This window comes from Cygnus olor, chromosome 12 (assembly GCF_009769625.2).
Source record: "Cygnus olor isolate bCygOlo1 chromosome 12, bCygOlo1.pri.v2, whole genome shotgun sequence".
Lineage (NCBI taxonomy): Eukaryota > Metazoa > Chordata > Aves > Anseriformes > Anatidae > Cygnus > Cygnus olor.
The window spans coordinates 18,621,215-18,641,208 of NC_049180.1; the positions used below are offsets into that span (position 1 = coordinate 18,621,215).

Here is a 19,994-nt window from a genome sequence, read left to right on the forward strand (position 1 = left end):
AGAATTAAGTTATTTGCCCACACTGGGCTAAGACATAAGTGAGTCTTGAAGTGCTGGTTTAGTGCAGTATTTTTGGTCTGTGAAAGTCGTAGTTATTTTCCTAATGGAGGTAGTGGAAAGACTTTGTTGACTAGAAGGGGCTTTGGAATGGATACGTGGAGAGAAAATCAGCTTCTTTCTCTAAGTGGAGGAGGAGGAGGATCTTTCATTATTAAAGCAGAAGTGCCAGCGCTCAGATTTCAAGGCGTAGTTTTAAATTCCAGTGGGTTGTTAAATGAGATTTTTCTGCTGACAAAAATTTGCATAGCTGTATTGCAGTGCAAATTCTTGCAACTTATTTCACCCGTGGGACATTGTGGCAGAAACCAGGAAATAGTGTTGTTACAGAAATACCTCCCAGTCCTATTACCTCTGCAGTTGCATGCAACTGCTATATCTACGCGAGATGAAGATTATTTGGATAACTAGAACTTTGCAAGAAACATATCCATGTTCCTGTTCTTCTACTTTATTTTCATTTTGGTTGTGTAATACTAACTGAATTCTTTTGGCCTTGTTTTTGAGATCATATAAAACTTTTGGATAACTGGGGGGCATCCCAGTGGCAAAGGCATGGTGTAAGGATGTAGTTGTCCAGAAGTTAAGATGTCTAAGATAGGTTTTTGAAGATAATTGGAGTGTCAGAGGGTCAGGGCTGTCCAGCGTTACCTGGTGATGGTCATGTTAAGTTGCATCAGTATAGAGTTCTGGTGGCCTCACCTGTTCTAGTCCTGTGACAAACTTGCCCTACTTAAAATATTTGTAACCATTTATTAAGGATGTAGAAAAGGAAGAACAGTTAAAAGCATTGAAACGTAAAATGTCAAGTAAAGTATTTGCTTGAATAACATCCCTTATTATTTTTTCTTCAAATGGTAGATGGATTTATAAAAGAAACCGTCTCCTCTCTGTCCACTAGCAGTCTTTTAGATGATACTGAAGGTTGGAATATTTGTCCCATGTGAGAAAAAAGTTGTTGAATTGGTCTGGAGCTGTTTTAAGACAAAACAAGTGAAATGCGTACAAAAACGTGGAGAACACGGTATCAAAGACAGAAACACAAGTTCTGTTTCTTTTCCTTTTTTGTGGATTTTTATGGCTCAGATTGTCATAGCATAAGGCAGTATTGGCTCCTCTGAAACCAGGCAAACTGATGTTCAGGTTCTCTAGGCCAGCTAGTCAATACCCACAGGTTTGATCATGACTGCTTTATGGTAATAACAGTGGTAATGCAGCCAAATCCCTTTGGTTATACTTCAGCAGGGAAGATAAATGAGTCCTATATAACTACGAATCAACTGGAGAATGATAATTTTAGTTTAATGTTTAAGCATGTTTTTAATGTTCCCCTTATTGCAGTGTGTTTTCAGCAAAGCTGGAAGATGTTGCAAATACAACATTGCGGTGTTGTTTCTAAATTGATATCATTAAGAGCTGGTCTGATTAGTGCGATTAATGTCAGCATGCTCCAAAGAAGGGGAGGGTTCTTTTTTTCAGGTTGGCTTCCCATGTATGCTCTTAATTTGAAGTTGTGTGAATACATGTTATATTTTCTGAATAGATCTGTCACATCTTACCGTAATGGTGACAGCATATCATACCACGCTGTGTTTCTGTCTTACCGTAGCTACACTAGTGTCTCATGAATACTTCTGCACAAAGGCTGCTGTAGGTGGTGCAGCTGAGTGAGTTCCTGTCTGACTCAGATGCCTCTAGCTCAGGCTTTTACCTCTGCAATTTATGGAAATTTTCCTCCTGCTATACTGTGGCCAGGTTGCAGCTAACCTCATGTCCATTGTCAGGGTCAGAGGAAGAACGGCAGACAACCCTTACTGCTTCTGTGCAGCAGGAAAGCATTTTTGCAAGCCTGAAGAGCGGGGACTGTTATGTGATGGGAAGCACTAATCGCTTAAGGGAAAGCAAGGTAAGGTCTGGCCACAGTTGACCACTTAGAGCAAAGCTTTAAACCCTTTGCCACAGCACTTCTTTGCCTACAACACTGGCAATGTGCTGTTGAAGGACAGTCCTTTAGATGTTGAAACATTTTCTGTGTATGTCTTCTCAAGCTGTTGCTCATCTTCTGTGATCCCTCTACCACTTGTGCAGCTTCTCATTTTTTTTAACTGGTTTAGTCAGTTTCTTCTGGTAAAGCCCAATACTTTAGCCCTGCCAGTCAAGAGAAGGCCGCCTTTTCTGTGTTAACTCAGTTTGCGTCTGCCTCGTTATATATCTACTTCTGTCATCTCTGAGTTGAACTTCAAACAATTCTTTCCATTAGTACCCCTTTCCAGTTTTCTCCACTACCTTTACGGGTTGTTCATGCTGTGCTTGTGCTTTTTCTTTTCTAACTTAATCTTACTTAGAAAGAAGAATCCAGCTGATATACAGTATCACAATCTGTGCTGGAAACCAGTAATATGTTAATTCTGACTGAAGTACTGGCTACCCACATCTCATTGGTTCTTCAGGAAATGATAGAGATAGATATCAATATATGGAGTTACTTTGTTGAGAGGCCTACAGTTTTGCAAAACACTTAAGAATGTGCTTGATGTGAAAAGTCTGTTTATCCAGTTGAAAGCAACAAGGTGTTTCATGTTATTAAAATTAAAGCACTTAAGCATAAGTTTATCAGCCATGTATACCTTCAGGCTGGATAACAGAAGAGGGTTATTTTATATTTAAACCAGCAAATAAGTGGCCTTTTAAAAATTGGAACATTCTTTCAGAAGGAATTATGGGCACCAGTCAGCCCATTCTAAGGTGGATCTTGTCTGTTTGTTAAAAAAAAAAAAAAAAAAAAAAAAAAACCACAGTTGTGGAGCTTAGTTCTGTATTTGCATTTAAGCCCAAGATAGACAGTGCGTTTCTTTTACTGTTATTTAAAGGTGTATTTTTGTTGATGCTCATTAGCATGCTGCTGTGCTGTTAAACACAGTAACAGAAACTAATAAAAACCATTGCTCTGGGTTGTAAATTTATGCAAGAGCTGAGGTGTGGTTTCAGTGTCTGCTTTGCTGAACCAAGGAGATAAATTGTACATGTGTCTTTGGCTGGCATGCTTTACTTTATTATCTGTACAGGATAGGACAACGACTCTTCCCGTTCCCAGTCATGCATGGCATAAGAGCCCAGAATAATTACCCTAGTGGTAGCTCCTTAAATAAGCATCCATCTAGGTTCATGACTGAGCATGAAGTTTCTCATGGTTCAGAGTTCAGTGTTACAAGGGAATAAAATACTTCTCACTAAATAATAGTGGGAACACAGTAGGAGGCATTTTGTTGAGGGCATACAAGCTATTGTCCTACCCTTGCCCAGAAAGCAACATACGTCAAACAGAAGATGTCTTCCTTACATTCTAGCTAAATCAATGTTATTTCTTCCAGAATACTGCTGCTTCCATTCCTAGAGATAAAAAACCATAGCTCACTGTCAGATAATTCTTCCTCTTGGGCTTTCTGTACTTGACCAGTGGTTTTTAGTTTTGTTAGAAAAGGAAGACTTTTGTTATCCCCGGAAGATTAAATTGCCTTGCTGGCAAATCTGGTTCATTGAAGAAAGAGAGGAGGAAAAGCAGATAGGGAAGAAATAGAAAAGAAAATAATTTCAGGGTATCTTTATAGTCTCCTATTGTTAGGATGTCAATTACTATCATATATCACCTATACCACAAACTTGTCATACCTAATGTTATTTTTTCTTTCTTTTTTTTTCCTCCAACTAGTAGGAAATTTCTCAATTATCCATAGGATTTTTTTTATTATTATTGTTGGTCTCATCTTTAAAATACAGCCGTTATGCTCAGAGATTTAGTTTTTAACATCCAGTTGAGAAGGATGAATATTAAAGGATCATGGTTTTTCTGTCCAGTTCTGCGTTCCATGGGAATGATTGCAGAAAATAGTGCCCTTTCCCACTTTTTTATGTGGTAATGCTCTTCTTCAAATGCTGTTACCTCACACTACAGAACTGCTAAGAATGCTAGATTAAGCAGTGTATTCCATAACTGTGGGCTCTGATTTAACACTGTAACACCCCTTTTGATGAGTGCAGAGTGTGTTCAGTTACTGTAAACATGGGCTTTCCAAAATGGGCTATAGGAGTAGAAAGAAGGTTAATGAACCAGTTACTGAGGAAAAGAAAAAAAGCTTCTCTAATTGACGAAAAGGTCTGCAGGGAGTCAGCTAGATTGCATGCAGTTGAGGCAAGCAGGCTGTGGTCTGTGATCGTGGACAGTGGTTAGTTATTGATGACTGTATTAGGCATTCTGATTTCTGAGAGACAGCTGCAGTGTGCTTAGCTCTTAGCAGTTGTGGGTGTTTTTTTTTTTGCCTCCACGGAAATCAGACTTTCAGGGTACCAAGAATTAAGGGAAGCACATATTCTCAATACATGTCAACTTGCTAACTTTAGGTACAGATCTTCCCTTTTCTCAGCGATGTGAGAACAAGTGACTGATGTCCCTTGGAGAGCAGGTATTCACCCCAGCCCTGGAAGGACAGGACAGATCCATCACTACACCCTGGTAGTGCTTGTTTGACCTTCTTAGAGCAGCTCCTGTCCCAGAAGCTCTGCTTTCAAGCTCCAGGATTGACTGTGGCCAAAGAAAGTTTGTCTGAAGGGCCACTGGCTCTCACTGGGAACAGAAGACAGACGGTAGATAATGAGCAGAGCTAAAAGGTGAGAGGTGTCTTCTAGTTCAGCTCTGTCTTGGTCAAGTTCTTGATCCTCCTTGATCTACCTAGTTCTTAGGTAGAGTCAGTCCTTGTTTTCCTTTCAATTACAGCTCCATCCTACTTTTCTGTCCCTTCCAGTTTGTGGAGTTTAATCCTCTCTCAGTTCTATTTCAGTTGTGTTTTTTTCTTTGCTTTCATGACTCAGGACTTTTTTTCCTCTTTTCCTTCATGCTATGTCATTTCTTCTGGCTGGAGTGGTGTCCTCCTTTTCTGAAAGGAAACATCAGCCCTGCAGGAGGATTAAAGGAGATTTTTAAATAAATTCCCATGGAGCCTCTACCCCTTGCAAAAACTGGAAGAAAATGTCAGTGAGTTTCAATTATAGCGAGCTTTATTTCTGTACAGTATAATTCGTAATATTATCAATATCTATAAAAGCATAAAGAAAAGATGGCAGTAGGAGTTACAAAAAAAAAAAAAACAAACAAAATCAAAAGTCTTATTAAACTTCAGAACACTGTAGAAGAGGAGAAAGTGTCAGGGTCAGAACCACAAATCAGAGGCTATTCTGGAAAAAAAACAACTTCGTAAAGATACAAAAGTGAAGACAGAAGATGGAGGAAGCCCCCCCGAGCCAGCAAAAGAGAAGCTCATCTAAGCCAGTTCTAACTGAATAGTTTAGGAACTGAAGGGGTAGAGAGTGCTTGGCAATTTTGGCTTATATTGTGTGCAGAAAGAAAACATAATCACAAACTTTCCTCTGGGTGAAGGGGATCAGAGACGCACTGTCAATTTGACTATATTATTGAGGCAGTGTTTAAAAAATAAACAAACAACCCTGCAGCTTTCTCTTCAAAATTCCCCTCTGTAACAACAAATAAAAGTAGTCCAAAATTTAAATCTCAAACATCTCAATCAGTCAAAACCTAGACAGAATAAAGCATGATAGATTCTTTAAAGTTAGTAAATGTGTCAGAGGTGAGATTGCAAGGTCTTTTCTCCTTTAATGAACATGATTAAAAACATGGGGCTTCCTTTCCATACCACCTTGAGAAGCAAATAACACAATAGAGAACTCCATCAATAAGGTTACGTGCTCCATTCTTAGTTAACACTGCCTTTCGTACCAACTCCAGCTGCTAGTAGCAGGATACAGGTCTGGGTAACTTCTGTCTGTTTCTCCAGAGTGGAAACGTGTCTGTCACAAGTGGGGAGCTTCAACCTGCGGCATGGGCACAGTGCCTTGAAGGCTTGCAATTGTTTGCTGAAATAAAAGCAGAACTGAATGAGATTTTTATGAGAGAGCATCAATAAGATAATGACAAGTTATAGCAAGAGCTACACCGTGTTTAGTTTCTTTGTCGTAGCAACGGCTACCATTATTTTGCCCTGAAGACTATTTTCAGGTTATTAGAATCTGCATAACTTTGAGTGAGTTGCTTTTCAAGTTTATTTTATTGAGTCAAATGATAATTTGCATCAGTTCTCATGTGTAGGAATCACTGCTTCATTGCATAATAAATCTGTTTCCTTAAACATTCTGCCTCAGGCCTGTGCAGCATTATGGATCGTTACATTTGAAATAAGGAGCGCTTCTTCTAGTTAAAAAGACTAAAGAAGTGATGAAGTGGGTGAATCTTTCCTTGCACCTCGTGAGATAAAGGTTGCTGTTTTCATGTTCCCAGTTAACTGAACTGTTTTGACTCAAAGACAGGCTCAGTTTGGGAAATGACAAAGAAGCCTTGGATAAAACAGCGGATTTTTGATTTGATTAGTATTTCAGGTTGATACTGATTCAGAGTTGTTACTTCTACTTGGACCTGGCAATAACTACTTGTTTTCTTTTGCTAGCAAAATACTGGGCACTTAAGACAAATCCATGTTACTAATATTAGGGTATTCAAGACTTTTTCCTTGTCAAATAAGCAAATTCTTGGTGTGGCTTTTCAAAACTCAGATGTTTAATTTCGCTTTCAAATTTTCACAGTGCTATCTCTGTAAGCTGATCCATTTGTAATTTGGTTAATTCCAAATGTTCTTCTGCAGAAACACGGAAACTGGAGATAAGATACCTGTCCCAGGCTAGAGAATTGAAGAACAAAATCTGTGCACGCTCCCTGGTAGGTCCTGGTGTGTGTCAGGGCTGTGTTGTCAACCCCACAGACCCCAATGTAATTCCCAGCTCGTGTGATACCACCTGCTAATAGGAACTGCTCTTGCAGAATTCTGCTAGCCATAATAAGGTGCACATTGTATACAAATAAAAACAGCTCAGCTTTATTACCTGGCTTGCATGCCTGGTAATGAATAGAAGGAAGGCTCACTCCTTCATGAACAGCAGAATTTAATATAGTCTCTTCCTGGAGTTGCACCAGTGGGACTAAAAGTTTATCTCAGCATTCCAAGGGCAATAAAAATCTAAATTTAAACTCAAAATGTCTTACTGGGGCAAGAGTGCCCAGAGGCTATGTACTCTTCAAACTTTGTTTAGGTCATAGCTGCTTATGTAAAGTTAGTTTATACCAGCTAGTTAGTTTTTATGTTTTTGAGCAGTATCTTCATTACAAAGGAGAGACATATCAAGTGGACGGGTTGCATATGAAAGTTCAGCTCTGCTTTACTACTGCCTTTAATTTAGCTCCTTACTGCTTAGCGCATAGCCATGTGAAGAAATCCCCAGCTCTTAACCTTCATTTTACATATGCCTTTAATTCTCTTCTGATTCATTCCCACAGTTAGACAGCTCAGATATTTGGGGCTTAAGGTTAATATGAAAGGAAGAGGTGGGAAAGATACCAGCTGAAGGCTGGCAGTAGCAGGGAATCTCCTGTTAGCTGGTCACGGATTGGGAAGACTGCGTGTTGAAAGTAACCAGATGCTGGCCAGTGGGTTTTTAGTTTAGAGCTTCGATGGCCCAGAGCTTCGATGGCCCAGTGGTGGCTTGTTGTCTTTACCAGAGTGTCAAAGGAGGGGATGGGAAGCGGAGAAACTCACTGCCATTTCTGCAACATGAATATGAGTCAGACAGGTTGAGGAAACCAACTGGAGGTTTTCCTGAGGTCGTATAAAAGATCTGGTAGCCAGGACATCCGTCAAGCACTGTATGAGATTGTGAGTCGCTGCAGCCCATATCCTAAGATCCTTATGAGCCCTCTTTGTTCTGGAAGGGGTTTGACTGTTCGGTTTAGCCACCAGAAAGGAGAAGTGGACATAAGGAGTGTGGGAGGGTGTCGTTTTGGTGATAAAACTTGAGGGGAAGCAGTATTCTCACCTAGTGCCCCTTTGTAGCCATTTTCCATCTCCGCATGCAGCTCCCCTTTGTAGGAACACAGCCGTGCTGCCACAAAGCAGGCAGGGGGACGTCGCGTGGAGCAGGTTCCAAGAGCAGAGCTGTGTGCCACAAATGCTTCCACAAGTGTGGCTGGCAAAGCCCCTCAGCCTGACTTGGAGAACTGAATGTTTCAAGTTTTGTCAGGACAGATTATCGACGTGGGCAGCCATGGGATGTGAAATGTGCTGGTTGTAGGTATCCCTCCTTTTCCTTCGGCTCAAGGTTATGGGCTTCAGATGTCGTGTGTGGCTCTATTGCTCTCAGGTTGCATATCCTTAGCTTCTTTTGGGTTAGAGAAACAGCTGCTGTTGTGTGTCTGTAGGGAGTGCAGAACAGTGCAGGGGAGATAGAGTGACATTGGGACATCTGGCCAGAAAACTGGCCCTTGTAGCCTTGGAGGGAAGTGTCAGAAAGCCCAGTGGTTGCTTTGGGAACACTTACCTGTGGTATGCCGACCACTGCATTCTTTTCTTGGGTAGGCGTTGAAAATGTCATGCTTCCAGTAACACCATGTGACGATGACTTAGCTCCTTGCTACTGTACAGAAAAGCTGAAATCAAAACTCTGATAACATACTTGAAGGTTTGGCTATGCTTATATGTATGCTAAATAACTTCCTCTGACTTTGGTGAGAGAACCTGCAAATTTACAAGCATTTGAAATTCTCACAGGTTCTGGGTGACTCTGGGTAATCATTAAAGTTGTTTGTGAACAATACCAGCACATCTATTTACTCTGTTTGTTCATTCTTTGAAATAGTTGTGCTATGGGGAGCACGCACAATATCTTTAAGGTATTTGATATGATGGCAAAGATTAGGAATTACAGTGAATCAGACTAAATTACATAAACATACCTCTTGTTATTCAGAAAAGGTCAAAAAATGTATCAGTATATTGGAGGAATAATATGCATATGATATAATCTCCAAAACTGACAGTCTCTGAAACTATGGATGAGTCTCGACACAAAGAAAATAGTTGAAGAGAAATCCTTGCCTTTTATAAATGTCGAGACATATTTACAAATCACCTTATGTAAGTCTCCTGGTAAACGTTCACACTTCTTTTTGAAGCTTCCTCTTTTTCCGTCAGCTACTGCTTTATGTACCATTTGTCAATTTTGTCTGCTTTCCCAACTCTACTTAGATTTCCTTTCATCTTTTGATACCTGCCTCACCATGACTGCTGCATCTTTCTAATTTCCTACACTTCTTGCATTTACTGACATTCAGCCATTTGCATTGCTAATTTTATTTTATTTTTTGCAGACCCACACCAGTGTTTTAAGACAGCTATAGTTGTTTGTTGTTTGGGCAGTGAAATCCCCACCAGTCAGATTTCCTGTGGTAGGCAGATGTGTAGGATTTCCTCTGATGTTTGTTGTTGTCCAGGCTTCCAACCAACAGAGCCACAGCTGACTCAGCATTCCTGAAGACTGAAATTGCTGTGTGCTTTCATCCTTTCCTTGAGTATCCTGCTTCACACGTACTATATTCAGAGGTTTTTGTTAGTTTTAATATAACATTTTTCCAGGATTGTTCGTCTTCAGCATTCTGCCTGTGTAAGACAGCTTTCCAGCAATGGGCAAATGTTGGCTGTTCTCTAGTTCTATTTGTGCATGTGTCAGTAGTAGTTACCACCATGATAGTAAATAAAATAAAATAAAAAATTAATTTATTATTGAGTAGAGCTGTTACTTTTAACTATGGACATGCTAGGGCCTTTTGAACAAAATGTTATTGGTTTGGATTGTGTTAAGATTGGACGAACATCTAGATGTTTCCAATCTTTCTCAAATATATTTAGGTTTCTATGAGAAAAAAGATTTCTGTTTCTCGTTGTTCTCTCTTTTATGTGCATTATTTTTGCTCCAGCCCTAACTGTAGGAGCTGTACAAATTACACATTTTCAAAGCAAATGAAACATCAGTTACAGCCATATAAACTTCTCTGGGACATAGCTCTTTCCTTGAAATTCACTGAAGACATCGCTTCTGGGAGCAAAAAATGTATTTGTTCTGTGGCACTTTGTTGTTTGGCTTCTTTGAAAGAGCTGGTTGGGGAGCTGGTTGTTTCTGATGGCAGTAGCGGTTGCTGCAATCTCAGTGAAGTATCCGACTGTGGCTTTAAGGTGAATATATGGCATAAACTGTAGCATGAGTAACTTTTCTGTAATACATTAAACTTCACCAATTTGTTTCACAAAGGCACGTAATTCTATACTGCTGTTTATAGTTGGTATCATGATCGAGTACTCATCCTTTCTGACTTGCATGACTTGCAATTTCTTCTTAAATATTATGTTATTAATATTATACTGCATATTCTTCTCCATCGTTTCACTGATTTATTTTTACTCACAGGACCAACAGTTGCAGCTTCTTATGTTTTCGGATTTACTTCAAAAGAGCAAACATTTAGAGCTGTGCCAACACGACTGTGTGCATCAGAATGTCTGCATGTGCAGAGGCCTAGTTAAACACCCTACTAGCCACATGCACGTTTTCCAGTACTACGTAGTACCTGTTGATTGTATGCAGATATGGTGCAATGGTTGATGCTACAAACATGGTCCTCAGGAAGTATATAGAGAAGATTAAGTTATTTATTACTTGCCATTAAAAATCACAGAGCTACTAGAAAAGGGAAAATAATCAGCTTTAGTATCTTTCCCCTTTTTTTAAATAATATTATAATAATTAACTTTTAATCTGTAAGTTCTTTATAGGTAATTAGTGGTAAAACTCTGCATATATGTGCCTGTTTCAGAAAACAATTCAGTCCATAATCTCATAATGTTGAATTCTACCTGGCAGGTTTATTTGAACTTAATTTCTTTTTCTTCTAATGCTGTTAGCTTGAGAGTTATGAGACAGGCATCAGCTGACAGCACCAGGGGAAGGATAGGTATTGGCAATGGCATAAAAGCCGAAGAGGAGGAAAAAGAATAGCTATTGTAGCATTTATCAGTATTCTACTAATAGTCTGCTCAGACACAACTCTGGAATAAAATAGACATTCATACTGCAATTTCTTTCAAAGGTTGAAGCTATTCATCTGCAGGGCTACAAGACAAAAGTCTAAACCTTCCAGATATTATAGCTATTTTATTGTATTGTTGTAATAAGAAGAAACACCTTAGAAACCATTTCCTTAAGTGTAAATATTCCACCCCCAAGCCTCTTTGGAGGGAGTGTGGATGCAGGCAGCTGACTTTCCTAGAATGCATTTTAAAGTAGTTGACGACTTTACATGTGAAAAGAAAACCAACTATAGCCAAACATTCCAGACAGGTAATGGAGGCAAGAGGCTTTTCATTTTGGGCTTGATAGACCATCCACTGAAGTATACAGAAAGGCTCCTGTTGGTTTCCATATTTTTGTTGCTGTCATTTCAGTGAAGGAGCATGGTTTAGTGTGGGCAACTAGGTAAAGAGATGCTCCACAAGAACTCATCCTTTTTCACTGTAGAAGAGACATGAGCAACAGGGTGGGAAAGGAGTCTTCAGTCAAGTCTGAGTTTAGAAACTCACTGGACATATTTCTGTGTGAAGGTAATGCAATAACCATCGAGGCTGTTGTAATTCTGATCCTGGGTGGCAGAATTTTGTCCATGGTGTTATTAAAAGAGCTCTCTCCTTTTGTACAAAGTGATTGCTGAGCAGGGAGAAAGAATTTCAGTGGGCAAATAAAATGTCATATTTTACAAACTCTATAATGTCCAAAAATACTCTTCAAAATGGGTTATATTTACCCAACAGTTTCCTCAAGAAAAATGAGGTGCTTTTCATGTACTCAGATATTCAAGTCTTATATTTTATTGAGGTCAATCAGTCTGTTTTGTTTTAAGTTTTAAGATGCGTTGTGAGGATTACAAATGAAGGGTTTCAAAATGAAACAAAATGTTTCAAAATGAAACATTTTGAATTGAGAAATGAGCCAGAATTTCTAATTCTGGTCGAGAAAATGAAGTAAAATATTTACTTATATAGAAAAGCTGTATTTTCTTCCAAATATTTAAACAAATGTGTTTGTTCTTTTGAGAAATCCTGTTTTCTGAAATGAAACGTCACTGAATTTTCAGTTGGAATATTTTATTCTTATAACTGCAGAACAGAGACAGTTAACTGGGATCCTTGATAAAGCCTATTCAGTCAAAATATTAGAACACTGAAGTGGGTTCAGATTACATTAGAAAGTACTTGTCATATTCAATATTACTGCCAGAGAAAAGATGATGAAAAAATAAGGAATACCATATCAGTATTCTCAGTTGTAAGCTCTAGGTATTATTATTTTATGGATTTTACATCATTCATTCTTCTATAGTCACTCATGTATGTTTAGATTTGTGCAAGGTGAATAAGAACATTTAAACATAGTACTATTTTTCCGTGGAGTGGTTTTCCTTGGTTAAAGTTAAAAGTGATAATTGCATTGTATTTTTAAAGGCAAGTAGCATTTGGAAATATACAGGAACTCTGCAATAATTACACTGATGTCTTCTGTGAGTTTCTGCTGTTCTCACTAGCTAGCCCTTGAAGGGAAATATTTTGTGTGCACGTTTCTGTTGTCTGCCTTGTGTCAGAAAATGTATGTAAAATGCTACCAAGTCTGACACCTACTTTGTCTCCAGTGTTTTCCCTGTGTAAATGACTACCCAGCTGCATGGAAATAGGGAAATGTCTCCTGTTTCAAAGAAAAGTTCCAGCTTTCTGCAGGTTATTCTCAGTTGAAGTCAATGAAAAGGAATAACTGGGCATGTTTTATGTCAGGTAAACAGGTATGAAAGTCTGAGAGACAAACTCAGTACTCCTTTTTTTTTGGTGAAAGTTACACTACAAGTAAAACGCATCGATGAAATGGGATTAAATTCTTCCCACCATTTGTGACAGAGATTTTGCCTTTTTCATCCAGTTTTGTGGGCAACATTGAGGTTTCCACTGTCCTGAAGTTTTTCTCTCTTTGATTGCTGCTGTAAAGGAGGGACTGTTCTAATTATGAACGAAGAATTTAACATTTAACATTACAAAGGTAAAATAGAAACTCATTTACAAGAGAGTAAGCTTTGTCAAATGCACTTTTATATTGAAATGTTTTAGAAAAATCTCTCACTAAAGATTTTTTAACACAGAAGTGTAGGAATATGATTTCCTTTTTTGACATGCTTTACCTTTGCAAAGTTACTGGGCTGTTGACAGGTACAACAAGACATATGCTACGCTTACACGCTATTAGTGCAGTTGGCTTTGAAAAATGTCTAATGCATTGGCATATCTGACAATTTAAGGTATTAGTTAACAGTAAGACTCTGTAAATAGAGTGAATTTTAGCTACAACTGCTGACTTGAGCATTCAGTCAACATCTGCAGTACAGGGCTGAACTATACACAACAAATAATGCCATTTTATGCTATGGAGATGGAAGCTGGCATTATACGGTGTGTATGGCTCAGTCTGAAAGCAGTGATAATTGCAATATATTGAAGTTTTGCATTGTAATAAAAATAGAGACCATTAGTGGATACCATTTATGTCATTAGTATTTAGTGGCTGTGTGTTGCAGCTTTTTTAGTGCTCATAAAACTGTCTCTGCTTGCAGATATGTGACAACACTGATATAAATTTAAATGTTTAGAAATCCATAAGACATAAAATATAGATAGTAAATAGGGGCATAACGTTATAGACAAAAACTTAATAATTTGGCACACAAATGTTTATATATTTGCATGTCTAGTGCAGAGATTAGCATTATGGTGATCACATTTATACTACAGAAGACCTTGATTAAACAGACAGTAACAAATAAGATAAAACTGAAGCACAGCAGTGGAGAATTCTTTCAGGTCCCCTAGAAGAGAATTTGTAATGTTGGAAGGTACGTCCTCTACATATGTCTGGTGGGATATTGGGTTTTCTCTTTATAGACTTTGTGCTAGTTATGGCACCTGTTCCACTAATTAGTATTATAGTTGTTCTTTAGAAGCAATTATGTTAATTAACCAATAAAAGTGAGAAGAAGGCTGTTAGGGAACCCTGAGATTGAGATTGGCCGACACTTCTTTAATAGTAATGGAGCCAGCCAGCACGGGGAAGATTGTCTAACATCTAGACCAAAACAGCAACATCTTGCCAGGAATTTGGAGGCTGGCATGAGGACTGAGGAAAGATGTCTTTGGAGAGTGTGGTGGGAGGAGCCCAGGAGCAGAGCACGAGAAGATTTCGCTAAATACCAAATGTTACGTGTTAGCCAAATATGTGATCCACGTTGTTTGGACTTCCCGGTGTAAGATTTTTGTTTAAGAAATTTGGAAGCCTATTTTCACTTCCATGCAGAACATCTCTGGAAAAGCCATCTCCTTTTGATTTCAGGAGTGTCAGTTTTCAGTCCTTCTAGGATCTTTTAGAGGTTCCCACCACAGTTGGTTTTCCTTTAAGAGACTGCCCATTGTGCTTTACTGTCCATTTTTTCTGTCAGTGATGGGTTTAAAATGAGAGATTCTGATACTTGTCTTCGGCATGCTCCGTCCCCATCTTCTTCAGCTCTGACCTTTACATACTGGAAACACCCTGGAGGTTTCTTATGGAGCTCTTGGGGGATTTGGAACTCAAACAGATTACACAGCTCTAAGGGAGAACACAGAAAACTCTAAAAACACTTCAGTCATTAGGAGTGAAGTGACAGGAAGCAGTGTTAGAAAAAGTATCCTTCCAATTAAAGTTCCTTTAAGAGCACTTTTCTCAATGTTTTTAATTCTATGTATGTATGAATGTTTTGGAAACATTAGTTTTGTGTTTCAGAAGAAAAGAAAACCTTTGATAAACCTTCTGAATCTCATCATTAAACAATGGTGGGTGAGCTGGGTGGGAAAAATGATGGTAGAAATGGTGGTGGGCATGAACATTTGCAGAAAGGTTGTGGCTCACCTTAACAGATGCTAAGGTTAGAAAATCAGATGCTCTTCAGAAGCTCAAGTAATAGGCAGAAGTGAAACATAGGCCTTCTGTACAGTGAATGTAAATAATTCTTTCTGTGGTGCCTACTGTTTCTTACAACCTAACTATGGAAAGTGTTACACTGAAAATCTTACTGTTCCTTTACAAAACATATTTTTGTCTGTTTATCTGTTCAAAACAGCCTGAAATGTAAATCGCTAAAATGCTTTCCATCTTCAAAGCATTCAGTGCAGCTATTTATATTCATGTAAATTCTGAAATCTTTTTGAAATTTTTTGTTTTTGATTGCAGGATTCAGTGTCACTTCTTAGTACGTTGAATACCGATGGCTTTGAACATACAGTATGGCGCACAGCGATAACGTCGCTATGAGCGCTACCCTGCTGAGAGACAATTCTAAAGGAAAAGTGATATGTTGAATGATATGTTTTATATTGAGGTTGTTGGTTGATTTTGGAATTATGGGAAATATTAAAAAGGATAAGAATTCTTTTAATTCCTCTGTACACTGCTAAATTGCTTGTTGCTTTATTTATCCAACAGATGTCCAAGAGAAGAAGCCACTTTCTGAAGCCATTCTGTACATAGGTTTGTACTAAAAGCACTAAGGGACTGAAATCATAATACAGCTAAATGGGTGAGTTTTGCAGTAGAGACTGTTACGTTTGACTGGGTCTGTGAACGCTTATTAAAAGCATACGAAAAGGAAGCATATGTATTAGAATGATCTTAGTGGGCTCTCTAAAATCTATTGTGTTGTAAGGCAGAAAACTATTTAGGTTTCTGGCAAAACATGGGTGAATCTGACAAAATGCTTTACTTCAAAGAATTTGCATTGGAATAACTGTAGTTACCATACAGCCCTATAATAAACCTGAGTGTAGCATATTCCATTAAAAAGGACATGCATATGTAATGTTTTGAGTTGGAAGAGAATGTTGAAATGGTGGCACTTTAAAGTATCTGTAAGGCTATATAAGCAGATTTCCTTATTCTTAATAATGTTTTTTTCTCTTGTATTTTCTTATGTATCTATTTTTTTCAGTTCCCTTTTTTTCCTGACTGCTAGGTGATACTTGGTATCAAGTTGCTCTCTTGTACTTTCTCATGTCTTGCAGGTAAACAGTGTATCATCCCAGATTCTTCTGGGACAGTCAGCCTTATTAGGTTACCCAAATTGCTACAGGTCACAGCTGAGATGTATTAGTGGAATTTAATAGGAAAGCTTGCCCAGTATAGGCTCAGCTGTTTGTACTGCTTGTTATTGCTTTCATGAGAAGCACAGGAGATTATTGAAAGATATGTTTATAAAGTGTACAGTGCAGTACAGCTACAAACCGGCTTTATGCCAAATTAGGTCTTGAACCTGAATGGATTCAGGCATCTACTGCAGTGTAGATTACAGTTCTCTGTGTGACCCCACACATACAGGTTGGCCTCCTCCTGGCTTATTTAATCCATCTGCAAAATTGAGAAAAGCAAGTACCTCAATGAAAAAACAGGTACGCATCTGGGCCCAACTGTCCTGGGTAAATAAATTACAGCTAAAGCAGTGGCTCAAATGAAGGGATAATAAAGAGGAAATGCAAGTCTCTTTGTCTCCTACACACATTTATCATTAACCTGGTGCTGTACTGTGTTTACATTTATTGGGTATGTTTAGTCTCACTGGACTTCCAGCAGAACAGATGTGGAGTCGTCACCTTTCCCTGCAATTCAGTACGCTAGAAGCAATGTGTGGTTAGTCTTACTGGAGGGAACCTAGGCAGCAGGCTTTAGTGACTTGTGAATGAATCAATAAAGCATGTTCCTGTAGGTTTCTGAATTGTCTTATTCATTAAGAATGGAATTGGGCAGTGGAAGGTTGATTTTTGCAGCAAATCAGTGGCTTTTTTTTTTTTTTTTTTCAGCAGTCCTTCATTTGGACACTAGATTTATGGAGTCACAAAGCTTCATCAAAATATTATGCAGCATTTAAACTGCAACAAGAATGACAGTAAATAGTTTAAATGTCCCTTTTCAGAACACTTCTGTGAGCTCAGAATGACATAAGAGCTGATCTTTAGCAATCCCCATCAGTTGACTTGCATCACTGGAAAGGTGCTGAGCTCCCACAGCTGATGAATGTGGCTCACAGAGTGTCTGAAGGACGTAGGCAAGAGACACTTGGAAAGAGAAGCGTTCATGAAGAAATGTTACCCGTTGTCTAAGGATGTAACCGAGAGTCATGGCTTTCTATGTCATAGTGGCTTATGCCAGCCCTTGACAATTGAGATGTGTGACATTAAATGCTACTTGAAAAGCAGCCATGCTTTAGAAACATCTAAAGTGATGATGATTGTATAGGCATGGAACCGGTTTAAATTTTGGCAGAGTTATTTTAGTTGTACTTATTTTTGCTCAGTCACCATGTGGTTGTGAAGTTCTGAAAGAACGTACCTTTACAGATGTGTTTCACATGAAAATACTGTTCCTGTATGGTGCACAGAGGCTACCTGGGTTTCAGTTAATTGAGCGTGGCAGTACGCCTTGGCAGTGTGCTTTCAGGCTAGTGTAACTTGCCTGGGGGTAATGCAATGTTTGTCTGGGAACCTGTGTTCTTCATGCACACGTGCATTTCCAGCATTTTGAACCAACGTTAATTTCACACATAGACTGGGGACAGATAAGGGGAGTGCTGCATACGCAGTTCTTAATTTTTTTTTAAAGTCTAATCAAGTAGGAATTTGGAACCCTCACATCCTGAGGGAGCTGGGGAAACACTGATGAGCCACAGTGCTGAGCCCAGACAAAAATCAGCTGAATCAAAATCAAGAGCAACATCAACAGTAATACTTCTAAGCACAGTGCTTTATTAAGAATTGATAAATTGCCAGGCATTAGTTCCTACATAGATACTGTTCTAAGACGTTGGCTAGCAGTAAGTCATTATATATTCTAAAACAAGTCTAAGCCACGTGCGTTATTATAACATATATCATCACCTGTTATGAATACTTACCTATATGTTGCTTTTACATACCCACAGAAGATCATAATATTCTCCAGTAATTCTCATGAGAGGCAGTTACAGTAATTTTCTAGTAATTACTATGTAAGTATTGATTAATGTTACCCACATATAAAACGCTTAGGAATCATTCCTTGCTTGGTGTCAGCCTGAATCTTGATTCTGCCCGGTTGGTCTCTCTGTGGGGCACCTGTATAGCCAGCCTTCCTAGTTGACTGCAGGAGCATGCACAGTTGCATTTATCCCTGAAGGATGCCCATAAATACTGTACATACAAAGTAAACATGTTACAACTCTTGTAGCGTAGTAACAGATGCTGATGGTAGAGTGCCTCAAAGGGTGGGTTCTAGTTCAGTTTTCTCCGTTACGTAGTCATAATTTGTGATACTGCTTTTGCATTGTTGTGTTGCAAGGCTCAGTGGTCAGTAAGTTATTAAGAATGGTGAACTTTGCAGAATACAGAGGTTTGGCTGAGGTAACAAATCGGAATAGTTCTTGAGAGCTTCATGAGAGGTGGGCTTTTCTGGGTTTTCAGGTGGGCATCTTCCCCTTCAAAGTGGATTGTCAGTTTTTGTGGGGTGCCTCCTTGCTCAAGAGCAGGAGGCAGTGAGCTGCAGCTGTGCACTTTCTTTCTTAAACAGAGTGTTCCTTAGTTGGGATGAACATCAGCAGATGTTTCTGAGGAGCTTTCCTAAGCAGGCTTTTAGCATTGTCTTTGATGTCCAGCGAAGAACACTGCTCTAGCCTTGTAGCATTCTCTGGAGCAATTCATAATACAGTAGCCATAATTAAGGGTCATGTAAGAGAGGCATAAGAGACTGGTTGTTATTGTCATGTTTATAGAAGAGCTTTTAGCTTATACAGCTCTCACTGGAGATGAACTGATAGCTGTCACTCTGGGAACTGTTTTTACACTAGCTAAAGGTGAGTTGGTGTACATTATTTATTTAGACTTTTACAGGATCCATTGCAAGGGAGGCCCGGAAACTAAAAGTTGTATTCTTAAGAAATATCCATTTAAATTAGTGAGTATATTGTTTGAATGGGGGCAGGGAAACTAGTCCAGCGTGGCTATTTTTTTAAAAAGAGAGATGAACAGAATTTTTCTTTTAAAACCTGAGTGTGGTTAAACGAGAGGAAATGGAAGAATCTGGTAAGCTGGTTGCCCTAAAATTAGAGCCGTCCCTCAAAGCTGCGGTCACATTCTCTCTGTGTTAAACTTTTCATCGTCTCCCTGTGAGAGTGCCCCAGAAAGGAATGTACTTGGATCTGCTCAGGAGGAAGAGAACAGAAGTTGTACTTGACTCTGGACTTTGGTGAGTCCAGCAAGGTAAAAGACATACTAAAGATGTGAATGTATGCATGCAATTGTTTGCGTGTTTCTGAATGGTAGAAATGCTAATACTGCTGAGTCCACATGGGTTATAGTATATCAGCACCTTCATGGGATCAAAATACAGAATACTGAGTCACTGCGTAGCAGAGAGATGTTAAAATCAGTGCCTGGGGTGGGAGGGACAGGCTGACAAGCTCAATTGAGAAGTGAGATGCACTTTTGAGTGTGGGGTAATAAACACTAGTGTAAATGGGCGAGAGGAAGTGATGGATTTTCCACCTACAGATTAAGACTGGAAGTCTTTCAGGAAGATGTGTTTTAGTCAAGTATGTTGTGAGGCTTGATATAGAAGTAACTGAGTAAAAATCTGATGTGGGAGGTCAGACCAGAATGTCTTATGGCCCCTTCAGCTCTTAAAGTTTTTAAAATGTTAAACGGAAATCTCTCTAAACTAAGGTTTGAATAGCACATCTCTGTGGAGTTGTAAATAGCTCAAAGTCAAGAGCCATTAAAGTTTTAAATGCTTGCATCAACCCATGTTGCATGCTTGAGGACAGAGGCCTTATAATCCTTGATTGTGTAATGGAGATAGCCAAATAATGGACATGAACAGCTAAAAAAGACTAATGTGCCATGGAT

At 38.9% G+C, this 19,994-nt stretch overlaps 1 long non-coding RNA gene across 1 annotated transcript in view; it reads left to right on the forward strand.

The window, feature by feature from the left end:
• The window catches only part of LOC121076842, a 31,723-nt gene that overhangs the window by 3,760 nt on the left and 7,969 nt on the right, over positions 1–19,994 (forward strand). Inside the window, exon 3 of the long non-coding RNA XR_005823753.1 lies at positions 15,553–15,646. This is a non-coding gene — a long non-coding RNA (uncharacterized LOC121076842). The remainder of the gene's footprint in view (positions 1–15,552; positions 15,647–19,994) is intronic.